The sequence below is a fragment of the Helianthus annuus genome, chromosome 12 (assembly GCF_002127325.2).
Source record: "Helianthus annuus cultivar XRQ/B chromosome 12, HanXRQr2.0-SUNRISE, whole genome shotgun sequence".
Lineage (NCBI taxonomy): Eukaryota > Viridiplantae > Streptophyta > Magnoliopsida > Asterales > Asteraceae > Helianthus > Helianthus annuus.
In genome coordinates this window covers 2,615,891-2,631,289 of record NC_035444.2, presented here as the reverse complement: position 1 = coordinate 2,631,289, position 15,399 = coordinate 2,615,891, and positions in this window count along the sequence as shown.

The following is a 15,399-nucleotide window of genomic DNA, read 5'->3' as shown; positions in this document are numbered from 1 at the left end:
TGTAACCAATTCACTTCAGGGATTCCTTACAATCCGGAAGCTGGGAAGAAACCAAAGAACACTTAAAGTTGGGGACGATCGGGAATTAGAAGTGAAGGCCATAGGAACATTACAATTATTTTTGAAAACTGGTTTATGTATTAAACTTTATGATACCTTATATGTTCCTGAGGTAACTCGGAACCTTGTATCAGGACCAAAGTTAGACATGGACGGTTTTGTCGTTTCTCATGGTCATCGCAAACTCTCTATTCTCTATGATTCCGTTGTTTATGGTACTGGCATTCTGGATGGTGGTCTCTATAGATTAGAACTAGATGATAATTTTTCCAAATCTTTGTTGTCATATAATATTAATGAATCACTCACAAAGATGGAAAAGAAACAAATTCGAGACTTAGAGACTTCATCTATGTTGTGGCATCAACGTTTAGGCCACATCTCAAGAGAACGATTAAATTGTCTCGTAAAGGATGAAGTCTTACCTCCTCTCGATTTCACTGATTTTGGAACATGTGTCAAATGTCTTAAAGGCAAAATGACATCAGCGAATAAGAAAGGTGCCACTAGGAGCTCTAATTTATTAGAACTCATTCACACTGACATTAGTGGTCCCTATCAAATCGCTGGCATCACAGGACATACTTCATTTATCACTTTCATTGATGATTATTCTCGTTACATGTACTTGTATCTTATAAAGGAAAAGTCTGAATCTCTTACAACTTTTAAAGATTATAAAGCTGAAGTTGAAAAGCAATTAGATCATCAGATTAAAGTTGTGAGATCAGACAGAGGCGGTGAATATTATGGAAGACATACTGATGTGGGTCAAGCTCCTGGTCCATTTTATGAGTTTTGTAAGGGCCAGGGGATTGTGAACCAATACACCATGCCTGGTACACCTCAGCAGAATGGTGTCGCTGAACGAAGAAATCGTACCCTTATGAACATGGTGCGCAGTATGTTAGCCAACACTAATTTACCATTATTCCTCTGGACTGAAGCATTAAAAGCAGCTGTTCATATACTCAATAGAGTTCCTTCTAAGTCTGTCCCTAAAACTCCTTATGAACTTTGGACAGGAAGGAAACCGAGTCTTAAATATATGAAAGTATGGGGCTGCATTGCTGAAGCAAAATTATATAATCCTTTCATAAGGAAACTTGACCCTAAAACAGTTACCTGCTTCTTTATCGGGTATCCTGATCATTCAAAGGGTTATCGTTTCTATTGTCCTTCCCATGTCACCCGTATTGTTGAAACCAAGCGTGCTGCGTTCCTGGAGGATTTCAAGGTCAGTGGGAGCAGTACCAACCCTTACGAAGAATTGCAAGAAGTACAAGACGCGGGGGGAAGAGACTCGTCGCTTACCATTACTCCCTTTACTCCTCTTGTACCACATGCAACTGCACCTGAAGCCACTGCACAAACTCCAACTCCACAACCAGAACCCATTATACCTCATAACGAAGGCACATCAAACGCTCAAAACCAAGACAACGCTCAACCCGAAAATCAGCTCAGGAGGTCATCTAGGCAAAAACGGCCTACTAATTGGGATGATTATATTACCTACCTGACTGAAATGGATGCTGGAAAGCTCAATGATCCTATCTCTTATAATGAAGCCATTAGCAGTGATCAGTCTTCTGAATGGAACAAAGCAATGATTGATGAGCTTGAATCCATGAAGAAAAATGACGTTTGGGATTTGGTAGAATTACCCAACGGTGTCAAACCTGTAGGTTGTAAATGGGTGTTCAAAACAAAACTAGATCCGAATGGGAACGTTGAACGCTACAAAGCGAGATTTGTTGCAAAGGGCTACACTCAGAAAGAGGGAATTGATTATCAAGAGACGTTTTCACCTGTCTCTCGTAAAGATTCATTAAGGATCGTTATGGCCCTAGTAGCTCATTTTGATTTAGAGCTGCATCAGATGGACGTCAAAACTGCTTTCCTTAACGGAGACTTAGACGAAGATGTTTACATGAAACAACCTGAAGGCTTTAAACCTGAAGGTCAGGAGCATCTAGTCTGTAAGTTGAAGAAATCCATTTATGGGTTAAAACAAGCATCACGTCAATGGTATCTCAAGTTTGATGAAGTCATGAAGAGGCAAGGTTTTATGAAGAATCAAGTGGATCAATGCACCTACCTCAAGATGAGTGGGAGTAACTTTACTATACTTGTCCTTTACGTAGATGACATTCTATTGGCAAGTAATAGTTTAGACATGTTGCATGAGTCGAAGCGGTTACTCTCGCATAACTTCGACATGAAGGATCTCGGAGATGCTTCTTACGTCATTGGCATCGAAATTCACCGAGATAGACACAAAGGGATCTTAGGATTGTCTCAAAAGACTTACATAGATCGTGTCCTTACACGTTACAACATGCAACAGTGCAAACCCTCCGTCGCTCCAGTAGTTAAGGGAGATGTTTTCGGTTCATTCCAATGTCCGACAACAGAGGTTGAAAAGGAGCAAATGAGCCAGATACCTTACGCGTCAGTAGTCGGGAGCCTGATGTATGCTCAAGTCTGTACTCGCCCAGATATCGCTTATATTGCTGGAATGCTAGGCCGTTATCAGACTAATCCTGGCCTAGATCACTGGAAAGCAGCTAAGAAGGTCCTCAGATATCTGCAAGGGACGAAAGACTATAAACTGACTTATAGAAGAAGTGATCACTTAGAAGTGGTAGGTTATTCTGATTCCGACTTTGCAAAATGCAAAGATGACAAGAAATCCACTTCGGGCTACATCTTTATGTTAGCAGGCGGACCTATCTCATGGAAGAGTCATAAACAACAGTTAACTACAACTTCCACAATGATGGCAGAATACATTGCTGTTTACAACGCAACCTGTCATGGAATGTTGCTTAGAAATCTGATCACTGGACTCAAAATCGTTAATTCCATTTCTAGACCATTGAAGCTTTATTGTGATAATTCCGCTGCCGTTAGTTTCTCGAACAGTAACAGTTCGACTGGAGCTGGTTTATATCTCGATACAAAGTACTTGTTCGTACGTGAACGAGTTGAGGAAAATAATCTTTGTATAGAGTATATTAGTACTAAAGATATGCTAGCGGATCCGATGACTAAAGGTCTCCCACCTAAAGTTTTCGAAGAACATGTATCGAATATGGGACTTACTAAAGACCTTGTTTAATGGCATATTGTACTAGCTTATGTTTTAATTAATAAAATTTCCTCAGTTTGATTTTGTATGTCTCTAACATATGTTCTGCCGGTGTAATGACATATAGACAAATATAAATACAAATCAGACACTAAAGGGCTTATACATATTTTGATCGTAACTGTTAGGTTTTAAATTGAGGCTATAGTATGACTAATGGGGGTCCTGAGTCGAATGATGATTCAACGGCTGTATTTCTCTGCTATAGTTCTTGGTTTAAAGCTAAAATGAGTGTTAACTCCTGGCCAGGCTTACCTAATACTCATGATAAATGATTACTTGGCTAAGTGGGAGAATGTGAGATTAAATATATAAATGTAATATTTAATCTTGTAGCCTATATAATCATTTATATTATATTAGATCAAAATATATTTATTAACCTATTAATAATTAGTTGGTAATTGTTGATGGACCATATTACCCTTATTAACTAATTGGGTTTCCTCTTGGGTGTATAAATAAGGGGCTTATTAGAGAGTTTAAGGGTTACACACATTACACAATCACAACCCTCATAACATCAAAGAATTCGGCTCTCTCCCCATAACCGATTCTCACCCTAGTTTCGGTTTCATCACCATCATAACTTACACCCTAAGGAGGAACCAGATCATCCTAACAATCATGACTAACTCGATGGCTGCATCCCTGACTGGATTCTCTGCTGGGTTATCTGCTGTAACAGGTATTATTCATGTTTTCCATTATGTTTAAACAGAACTGATCCAACACAACGTATTTTTTATAATTAATTTTTAAAAACTCAATAAGAGTGTTAGAAATTGTTATAAAGTGAGAAAACACTCACCTAAAAACATTAGGTTATGAATTTTTGTTTATACCATATCATTTCCAACCATTGTTTTATGACATTGACTTGTACCTTGTATTATAAGAATTCTCCTTTCTTTATAAAGATAGAATAACAATTTGTTCTATTTAATTAGTTCCCACTTCCCACTTCCCACATCTTTTCCAAGTATTGAAGCCTTTTGATGTATATGTATAAAGATTCTCTTAAAAGATTCTTGTGTGTTGATTATAATATTTGGGTGATTATCGAATTGAAATATGCCTACTATAATGGGAATCCCTTTTTCCTTTTCATAATTCTTTTCATAAGAAACAAAATAAAAGAATGTATCCCCTATAATCATCATTATATATGCTTTATTAGGTCACTAAATCAAATTTAATTGTCCCCACATAGGTTAACCAACGTGTAACATTACTCGTATGCTACTAAACTAGCTTGAAGGATACTTATATAGGTATCATTCGTTTTGTGGAAATTTTTTAGGGAGATGAAATATATTAAAGGAAAGAATGTAAGAAACTTGCTTTGAAATTGAAATTTGTTAAAAAAAAATTAAGTGACTAGAATCAATCAAAAAAGTTAAAACTTGTGATAAATTAGGTTGACAAAACAATTTTGAAGGAAATGGAATCTATCATTAGACCTATTGGTCATAACCTATTGGTCGTCACTGCATCCCATCGTCTCATCGTTGCTGACACCCCTCCCCAACACCGTCGATGCACCACCTCTATTACATGCATCATGATGACAGTGGTGTTCATGTGGAGGTGGCAATAGGGACTAATAGATAGTGATGGAAGCAATAGTGGTAACCATGGTTGTGGTAACAATGGTGGGTGCGACGAAGGCAACAAAGTTTTAAACCCATTATTGGAACAAAAAATCATGCTCGCCGGTGAGTGATATGCACCAAATACAACATATAAATTATATCAAATAAGGTATAAAATCAACCTTTTTAGTACTAATGTTGGAAAAAGTAGGTTTTTTTGTACACTTTTGATTTTCAGGATTAAAAGAGCTTAAATGTACAAAAGAAACAAATTAACGGCAAAAATCAATATGAATATAGAATAAGAGAAGTTGATACATCATACCAACCCTCCGAGCTTTACCCTAAAACCAAAAACAACGAATCAGAAGACAAGCACGGGGTCGTGCCACTAAGGCATGGAGTCGTGCCCCACTCAAGATTCTAGGAAGAAAAAGACAAACAGAAGCAGACAAGAGACATGGTGTCGTGTCCCATAGAAACGAGTCGTGATCACCTCCCAGATATGCAAATCTTGGAAGTACAGCAGTACAATGGCCACAGAGCCGTGCAAGCATACGGACTCATACAACTCATTAAATGAAGATAGAGAAGAGGGGGCACGATGTCATGCCATCCGGGCACGGAGCCGTGTAAACCGTCTGTTTCCAACTATAAATTGGGGTGCTTGGTTCAATTGCAATCCATCCATTGGCAAACCACTTCTCTCACACCTGCCACCACACCACCACCATCATCCACCACATTCATAATCCATCTTTAGAGTGTGTAGTAGTCTCGGGATCCAAGATTGATCGTAAGAGTTTTGTCAAACAAAGGTAATGACTGGCTAATCTCTTACATCACTTAGTGAAGACAAGTCATTTATGTATTACTTTTTATTTCCAAGCTTTGGTTAACTTTTTATTTGGCTTTGTATTAGTGACTTTAATATCTAGTTTTTTCTATTGAAAATGAACTTTATTCTATCATCTCTTCATGTTTTGTTGATTCACTCATTCGTGTCTTTACGGTCTATATAAAGCACGTTAACTGCCTGGAAGGGGGGGTTAGAAAGGTGGTTTGGGTAAAGTTCTTGCCTCGTTTAGTGTATAGATCCTGTGAGGACTTGATTCAAGCTTATTAGGATTTCCTTTGAGGCGGATAGCATCAAATCGGGGGAAGTAAGAACGGTTTGAATCCCTTATAAATAAATTACTATTAAAATTTTAACCCGGCCTTGTGGGACTGTATCCTTGCTGACTCGGAACAATATAGCCGAGGGTAGAGTTGCCTCCAAAAGAGGGACATGCCATATAACTTGATTAATTATCTTTCAATATTCCGGCCTTGCAGGACTGTATCCCTGCTGACTCAGACCAATATGGCCGAGGGTAGCGTTGCCTCCAAAAGAGGGACATGCCATTATAACTAAAATAATCTCTTAAAAACCCAAAGTGCGTAAATCATTAAAGGATACTTAAAAGATAAATCGGAACCAAATGATTCTATCTTGTCTATCTGTTTCTTTTATTACTTTAGTTTCTTTATTTATTTTTTTTACTTTTTATAAATCTTTTCTCAAAATTTGGTTAGATTAGAAGTCGACGATATTCCGGTACTAAAAGCTCTTGTGTCTTTGGACGACCTCGGTATCTTACTATCAGTATAACATGGCAACGATGGGTGCAGTTGCCCTAACGTGTTGTAGAAAGTGATAGTATTATATTTTGTTTTATAGATTCAAAGCTTGATAGTGAAAAGTACTTAAAATATATTAAAAATCATACACCCTCATCTAATGTGATTGAGTTTGGGACTTGTTTTGAGTTAAAACTTTGGCACTTAATATGAACAATTTAGTTATTCATGAAAAATAAAAGAAAGTAAAAAAAATAAAGGCAAAAAAACAAAATAAAAAAGGCTTGAAAAATGAACAAAAAATGAAGTTAAAAAAATTACTACTTAGAAAAAGGGTAACTTTGAGATTCTTTATGGTTTAGTAAAAATGGGTAAAATAATCATTCTCTAATCTATTTTTAACAACACGAGTATATTTGATGTTTTTAGCTTATAATAGAATATAAGGTAATTTAAATTTTGGATTATGTGTATATATTTGATGTTTTTAGCTTATAATAGAATATAAGGTAATTTAAATTTTGGATTATGTGTATATGTAATTTATAAAGTTTATAACAGGATATATGCAAACGACTTAGTATTATGTAGAAATCCTTAACCTCCGAAGTATGTTATTGCCGAAGCTCAAGGAATACGATTATACAAACCTAACAAATTTACTCATGAGCAATAGCGACATGCTTAAAGTAGAATTGTGGACCATCACCCGTAGCAAATAACTTGCTTTTCGCGGTGTATGTTCAGTAGAGCGTGCAACTTAATTAATACACAATGACCAACAAATGTGTTCTGCAACAAGAAAGGAATACTAGAACTAGGGAACGAGAACAAAAACTCGTCGCATGGTATTTTCATGACGTCCGCTATTTGCAAGACAATCTGATTGATCACACTTATAGCTCATCGTACAAGAATTAGAGAGGAAAGTTGTAAGAATCTAGTTGAAAAACGCTTTTTTTTTCCTTAAACACAAATTATAAGTTTTTTCGCCCCCATTTACTGTTTGGCTATTCATTAGCAGAAGAGTCACCACTCACTATCAACAATCTAAAAGGTAATTATATCTCTTCATACATGATACATCCACCTTTACTTTATTTGTTTTTTTAATAATTATTTTATTCTTTAAAACCACCTGAGTATATTTCTAATTTAAATAGATACACAATGGAGGACCCCCACAGACAACCAGAATTTCCAAAAAGGTGTTCGTCATCACTCATCTCTAATATCTTGACACACATATATATATATATTTATACACCACACGGGGAGTGATAGAAAAAAAAAACCATGGAAGTTATAAAGTTGACCTATTTACACCATCCATTTAAAAAAAGGTTGAGATTAGTCTTGTTACACTTTTTGTTTTTTCAGAAAAACCTGAAATTTTGCAAAAGCTGTTACATATGATACGTGGCAGCCTCTTGTTGTTACACGTAACACATATGTAAAAAGTGTAACACGTGGCAAAAAAAAGTCCATTCATTTAGGTTTCATAGTTTTCTTACTATATGAGATTTCTTCATATAATTGTCATATACCACACACACACATATATATATAATGAGGCGGGTTAACATACAAAAGGGAATTAACATGCAAAGCGTACAAAGTTAATTACGCATGAAGTATTATAATTACGCATGACAACAAATAATTAGGCATGAAGTTAAATAGTTTTTTAGAACGGGTGAAGTTATATAGTTATGCAACATATGTATAACTAATTACACGCCATAATTACGCAACATATAAAAAAATTATTATGCAAATTATGTCAACAATTAAACACAACTTATGTTAAGCGTTTACACACTTCCCACATTATCAGCCCTTTGTACTTTAACATTTATCTATCTATCTATCATATATAGGGGTGCAAATGAGCCGAGCTACTCGCGAGCTACTCGAGCTCGGTTCGAAAAAAAGCTCGAACGAGCCGAGCTTAAACGAGCTCAAGCCCGAGCCTAAAAACAAGCTCATTTAGTAAACGAGCTCGAGCCCGAGCTTCACTTATCGAGCTCGAGCCGGCTCTCGAGCCTAAACGAGCTTTCTCTTTATATATTTTTTATTAATATATTAAACATATATTTATATAATAATAATAATAATTAATATAAATTAATTAATAAATACCAAATGAATCGAGCCCGAGCCAAGCTCGAGCTAGAAAAATTACCTTCGAGCCGAGCTCGAGCTAGAAAAATTACCTTCGAACCGAGCTCGAGCTTTAGAAATAAAGCTTGAATCGAGCCGAGCTCGAGTTTTCATATGTTAAACGAGCTTGAGCTTGAGCTCGAGCCTGGTCGAGCTCGGGCTCGGCTCGGCTCGTTTGCAACCCTAATTATATAGATTTAACGAAAGCATATATATAACTAGAGTAATTATACTAAAACGAACAAGGCCTTGTTCGTGTTCGTTCGTTAAGGAAATAAATGTGTTCACGAACGGTTCATGAACACTTATCGAACGAGATTTTATGTTCATGTTCGTTCATTAAGGAAAGGAGCGTGTTCGCGAACGGTTCACGAACACAAATAAATTTGGCGAACGCGACGAAGGATAAAGACATATGGCCCACTCGAACTTGAATCCCTTATTGTGGAACGGATGTCGATCGTATTCGCCGATGTAAATAATGAGAATTGAAAGGGAAATGATGCATAAACAAGGTGAAAGCGAGTTTCCTAGTTTCATTGTTAGGGTAATAAAATAAATAAAAGTTTTATAATATAAAAAGTACAAATAAAATATAAGAAAGTATAAAGATCTTTAATTAAAATACAAATATACGAACATAAACGAACGCAAATCAACAAATGTTCACGAACACGTTCACGAACACCTTACCGAACGTTCACGAACACAATCGAACCAACGAGACCTCTGTTCATGTTCGTTCATTTAACTAATCGAACGAAATTTCTTGTTCATGTTCGTTCATTTATTAAATGAACGAACATAAACGAACTTCCCGCCGCACGGTTCACGAACTGTTCGCTGAACGTTCGGTTCGTTTACAGCCCTAGGTGTAAGCGGGGAGTGGTAGTAGGGTGTGTAGTGCCCGCACGAGCACACCACCGCCACCCCATGTTTGAGTGCGGTAAACTTTTGAGATCGGTGAGTGGTCACCGCCACCGCATTGGGGAAGAGTAGACAGAGAGGAGAGAGAAGGTTAATGGTGGGTCACACTCTCTTTTAACCAATAATACATTTATCGTTTTATTTAAGAAAAAATATGTTTGGGTGGAGCACCCCTTGTGTTTGAATGCAAAATGGGGAGTGAAGAGGAGAGTTGACATGACATGAGGTGATTGGTTAGGTGGATGGTTTATCACTCACCATATGGGGAGCACCCCTTCCACCATAAGTATTTATATGTGGAAATAAATATATACGTATATATACACCTCATATGTATACATTCGCGGGCTACATATATATAACTCGTCAATCAACAATTATTTTTATTTGTTTCTTTGCACTATAAATTTTATAAATAGAAAATGAAAAGTAAAAATTAAAAAAAACTAATTGGTTGGTAGGAGTTTTCTCAGTTTTTAAGTTTTAGTGGTTTTCTAACTAACCTAACCTCACACACACATATATAAAGTGTAAAAATACAATATTCCATAACGTATGAGCGTACGATATGAAATTACACACGTTATAAAACTCAAAACCTAATCACGTATGTTGGAAAACCATAAAGACACATGTTGAAAAACAATAATCACGCATGTTGAAAAATTATAATCATGCGTGATTATATTTTTTCAACATGCGTGATTATGGTTTTTCAACATGCCTGGTTAGGGTTTTAAGTTTTATAACGTGCATAATTTCATATTGTACGCTCATATTTAAGGAATATTGTACGTTAACCTCCCCTATATATATATATATATAGGGGACCGCTAAAATGAGAACCACCTCGAATTGTAAGAACCGTGAGAACTACACCGTACGGGGCGACGTGGACCAAATTTTTTTTTCATAAACATAGATGTGTGTATTATAAACACATTTGTAAAAAAAATTCAAAAAAAAAATGTCGTGTGTGTAGTTTTGAGCACCACAAGTTTGTGTTTACGGGTACCGTAAATCTTACCGGAAAATTTACGGTACCCGTAAACACAAACTTGTGGTGCTCAAAACTACACACACGACATTTTTTTTTGAATTTTTTTTTACAAATATGTTTATAATACACGCATCTACGTTTATGAAAAAAAAAATTTGGTCCACCTCGCCCCGGATCAAAAAGTTCTCACGGTTCTTACAACTCGAGGTGGTTCTTATTTTAGCGCAATTCTATATATATATATATATATATATATATATATATATATATATATATATATATTGAGAGAGAGAGAGAGAGAGAAAGTTTATTGTATAATCTGGGTTAACGTACGCTGGGGAAATATAACATGCGTGAGTAGGGTTTTTACCCCATGCGTGATTTCTGATTTTGTACATGCGTGAGTAGGTTCATGCGTGATTATGGTTTTCAACATGCGTGATTAGGGTTTTTGAGTTTTATAACATGCGTAATTTCCCAGCGTACACATCGTACGTTAAGGAACGTTGTACGTTAACCAACCCCTATATATATATATGTGTATGTGTGTATATACATATATCCAAATAGGAAAATTAAAAAAAAAATACGTTGTAAATTTTTTTAGTAATTACACCTAAAAAGATACAAAATACTTTTTATTTTTTTAATTTGGATGATGTTTTCACATCTTCTTACAAAATACTTTTTTATTGTTTTCATTATCTTCATACCATATATATAATTACATATGGGGAGCCTTGGTTTCCACTTATAGAAGTATTAAAGAGGGAATTATTGGATTTGTCACTAACGAAAGTAGTACTATTATTGAACATCGATTAGGATCCATCATGGAGTGGTTAATAAAGAAACCAACAACTAGTAGCAAATGTTCTTTTATTTACATACAAAATGTGCCCATACATAACCACTCTATTATATTATAGCATCTTGGGTGTTTTATCTCAAAGTTTACACCACACGTTTTCATTAGTAATCTTGCCTACGAGGCTTTTAGAAAACCGTTGATTTCCCAATTTAATATGTTAAATCACTTTGTCTAAAAACTCACTTTAGGTAGCCTACTATAGATTAATCAAGATATGTTTAGTAGGGGTCTCAAGTTCAAATCCAGCTTTCTCGGGTTTTCCTACCATTTACCTCTTAAAGCCACATTTTTGGCGCAAACGACGTTTATATGTTCCTGTTGATTAGCGGGACATTGACGGGCCCTATAAATTATTCTGGTTGCGTGTTCTCGTGGATAATTTTTTTATATGTGATGAATGGTTGGCATCATGATAAACTGAACTTCTATGATTCTTTATAATTCTATAAGTATCTAATATGATCGGGTGGTTCCGCTGGTGGCACAATGATACTCCAGTGGTCCGTCAGTGATCTAAATTTGCAGTTCAAAAAAATCTAATATTTTGTAAGTCAATAATAATAACAGTACTAATAGCTAAAACCTTTATGTTAAAACTTTTATAAACAGGAAAATCATTGCTTTGATATTAAATGCTGTAACAGATGAAGCGTTACTAAAGTATATAATTTGAGGTGCCTTTCAAGTTTCAAAAATAAGAATTTATTCTTAACCCAAAGATGTTTTATTATGGGCTAAACAGAAAATCAAAAGCTCCGATGAATATCCAGCCCAGCCCAGCCCAGCCCATTATATATACCAACCAATATATGCGAATGTCTGGTTTGTTTTACATAGTTCGTTCCAAGTTCCAAGCCAGTCGATCATACATTAAACTATAAAAACCAGACGACGACTTGCTTCTATGTGGGCGGTCCAATCAATTTTAACTCTCTCTCTCTCTATCTAAGACTGTACTATGTCATCTTACAAACTTTCTGGTGGCACATCCACTTAACTGAGTGTCATTCGTTTCGTTCTGCTTATGATCATGGTAAGTAGTTTCATTCCACCATGGACTCATTGAGGGTAGTGGCCAACAACTCTCAACCAATGGTGCATTTGACGTATAAACACATTTGTACGCGTACATTTTACAAGTCATTGAGGTTGTCCCTGGTGAGAACCCGGTAGCCACTAAACCCAAGCGCTCGAGAATAAGCCAAGCAAATACGATCTTCAAACATTTGGTATGTCACAACTAGGTTCCTAAATTGGCATGGAGTGAGCCCAAGCAAATACGATCTTCAAACATTTTGTATTTTGACCCTCCATGTGATGGTTACAGACTTATGAGATCGTTATTGAAGTGTAGTTACATTGAAAAAGAAGAATTTTATCGGCTTCAAAATCTTAAAGGGGAAAAGTTATACTTTATTAATTAAATACACAAAGATGCATGATCTTTTATGTTTATTCTAACACTAACAATATATCATGAATCAAGAAGTTGCATCTACGGTAAGCGTCAAGTGGCTGCCTCCCATTTGCTCACATGCCAACCACAACTTTGTTTTTCTGATTTTTTAAATATATATAACTATATTAAATCATGCAGTTTGGCTCTGTACCCGGCAGGCGAGAGTTCGAATACTGCCCCACCCCCAGTCAGTTCTTATGTGCTCACGTCAACCTCCACCTTGCCAACGTCAACATTATACTTAAAATAATTTTTAAACTTTTTAGCGTCAACATTATACTTAAAATAAATTTTTAAGACTTTTTAGCTTCGAAAACTTGATTTTTTTCCATCATTTAACGCCACAATAATACCATGCAATGGAAATTTTCTTTTATGTTTTCGATCTATATAAAAACACGTATAGATATCTTCGATTACTATACCAAGTGTCGATGTCATACTAAACAAAAGAGTACATGTATTTTTACTATTTACATACAATTAAAATGAATAGGCGTTTTTCATATACTTCATATGCTTTGAATACACGCAAATATTTAGAAATTTTTGAAATTACGATTATGTAACAATCGGCAGGTCGAAACGTGTTCCTCCGAAGTTAGAAACCACATATCGTGGTGATTTAGATTCGTAAACGCGTCATCTTGTGATTAGTTTAAACACAATTTTGGAAAAGTGCTTAAAAAAACAGGATCTTGGAAATTAGATTCCAAATTTTGGTGCGCATCTCCTTTGTTTGTTTTATTTTAAAAAGTCAACTGAAGGGTTGGGTAATATATGTTTTAAATTGCTAACATATTTGTTAAGTTTTTTTTTAAGGACAATGTGTTATATATTATAAACAAACTAGCAAGGCGCTAGCAACCACTACACTGGATTAGCTAGCCGCCCACCGCTGGTCATTAATCAACGTTAAAACTATACCATTGGTTCTATTTTTGTGATACAAGTTTGGCCCTATTTTTCACCCATAAATACCCTCTCGTTTTGAGTTCAGCCAACGTATTGCCAGTGTCCAGCCGTTTGGAATTGAATACAATGTCGTTTATTGTCCGCCAAATAATCCAACAAGCGATAAGAACTACTGATTGGAGCATTCTCCTTTTAATGTCCAATCCCCCAACGCATTTGCGAACGTTGAGGAGATCCGTGGTGAGAAGACGAAGATAGGAGGAATCCGACACCATGTGGAGATGCGATGCCAAATGATGATGCAACATAGCAAGAGGTGAATAAGTGCTCCACTGTTTCTTCCGCCTCCTCACACAGTGGACATAACAATGAAAGTCTTCTTCTTGACAAAGTAGTTGAAGGGGTATGGCCCCAAAAAGCCGCGCAAACCTTCATCAAGGCTGCGCAAGGGCCATACTCCTTATTCAGCATTTTCTCTTGCTAAGGCAATCTCGCGCGATTACCGCCACATCCCACGAAGAGGCGCGAGGGCCAATCAGAAGAGAACTACAATTACGATACTTAGCAATCTGATAAGAACCTTCATTACTTGTAAACCCGCGCAACTCACAGAAAGGTTGCAGCGCGAGACCAGGGTAGGAAGGTACAAAAGGTACAAGTGGCAGAGAAAAGGAGCCAATGAACATCCAGCAGGCTCTGTTCAATCGTGCGCCACGATCGTCTGACGTACGGAAAACGAGAAGTACTTAAGGACGCCTACGTGGCACCAATCAGAGGACGGAGACATCTGTCCCACGATCTCCACTTGTCTGCTGATGGCAGAGGGACAACAAGGCCGACAACAATGACACGTGGCTCCAATCAGGGCGCGCCAGCGCCGGAGAACTTCTAGAAGCCACTAACGGTCGACACCCGTGAGACAAAGAGCATATCCACTATGTTGTCGATTACCGGCCCAAGGCCCATCAGCCCATATCCTCTTGCACCTCTCCGGCTATAAATAGGCACCTCACTCCACAGGTTAAACATTCCATTCCCTCTACCCTCACTCGTAATACTTAATTATCCTCCAAAAGCAGTCGCTTATTCTCACGCCGGAGCCCGGTTAAGAGGGAAACCCCCATATTCCCTTCTTAACGAGTAACGGTGTTCTGTTTTGCAGGATTAGAGGTTCAAGACGAAGCTCAGAATAATCATTAGAAGATTAACCATTATGATAGAAACATAAACCCAACTAATTAGTCCCGTAATTAGTTCAGTGTTTCTTCAGTAGTTCTTGATGGTAGCCGGTCCAACATATTTGTTAAGTAAAGTAACATGTATGTGTTCGAGTTATTTGGTGTTTATATTCTAAGAAGTTTGCGTTCCTATATACGTGTCTTGTTAATATATCCGTTAAGTTTGTGTAATATGATTATTTTATTCTCGCGATAAAGTAGAGGGACTATTTATTTAACTTGCTAAAAATTAATAGACGAAAGAAGAAAACCAACTCCCGTTTCAACCTTTTTCTAACGATACAATAACAAGAAACACTCCTTGGTTCTTCTTCTTGGTCACTCCTAAAAGTTTTTAACAAAAGATTTCACTCAAGAAAAATCACAACTATTATATCTTTCGAGAACATGATTAAAA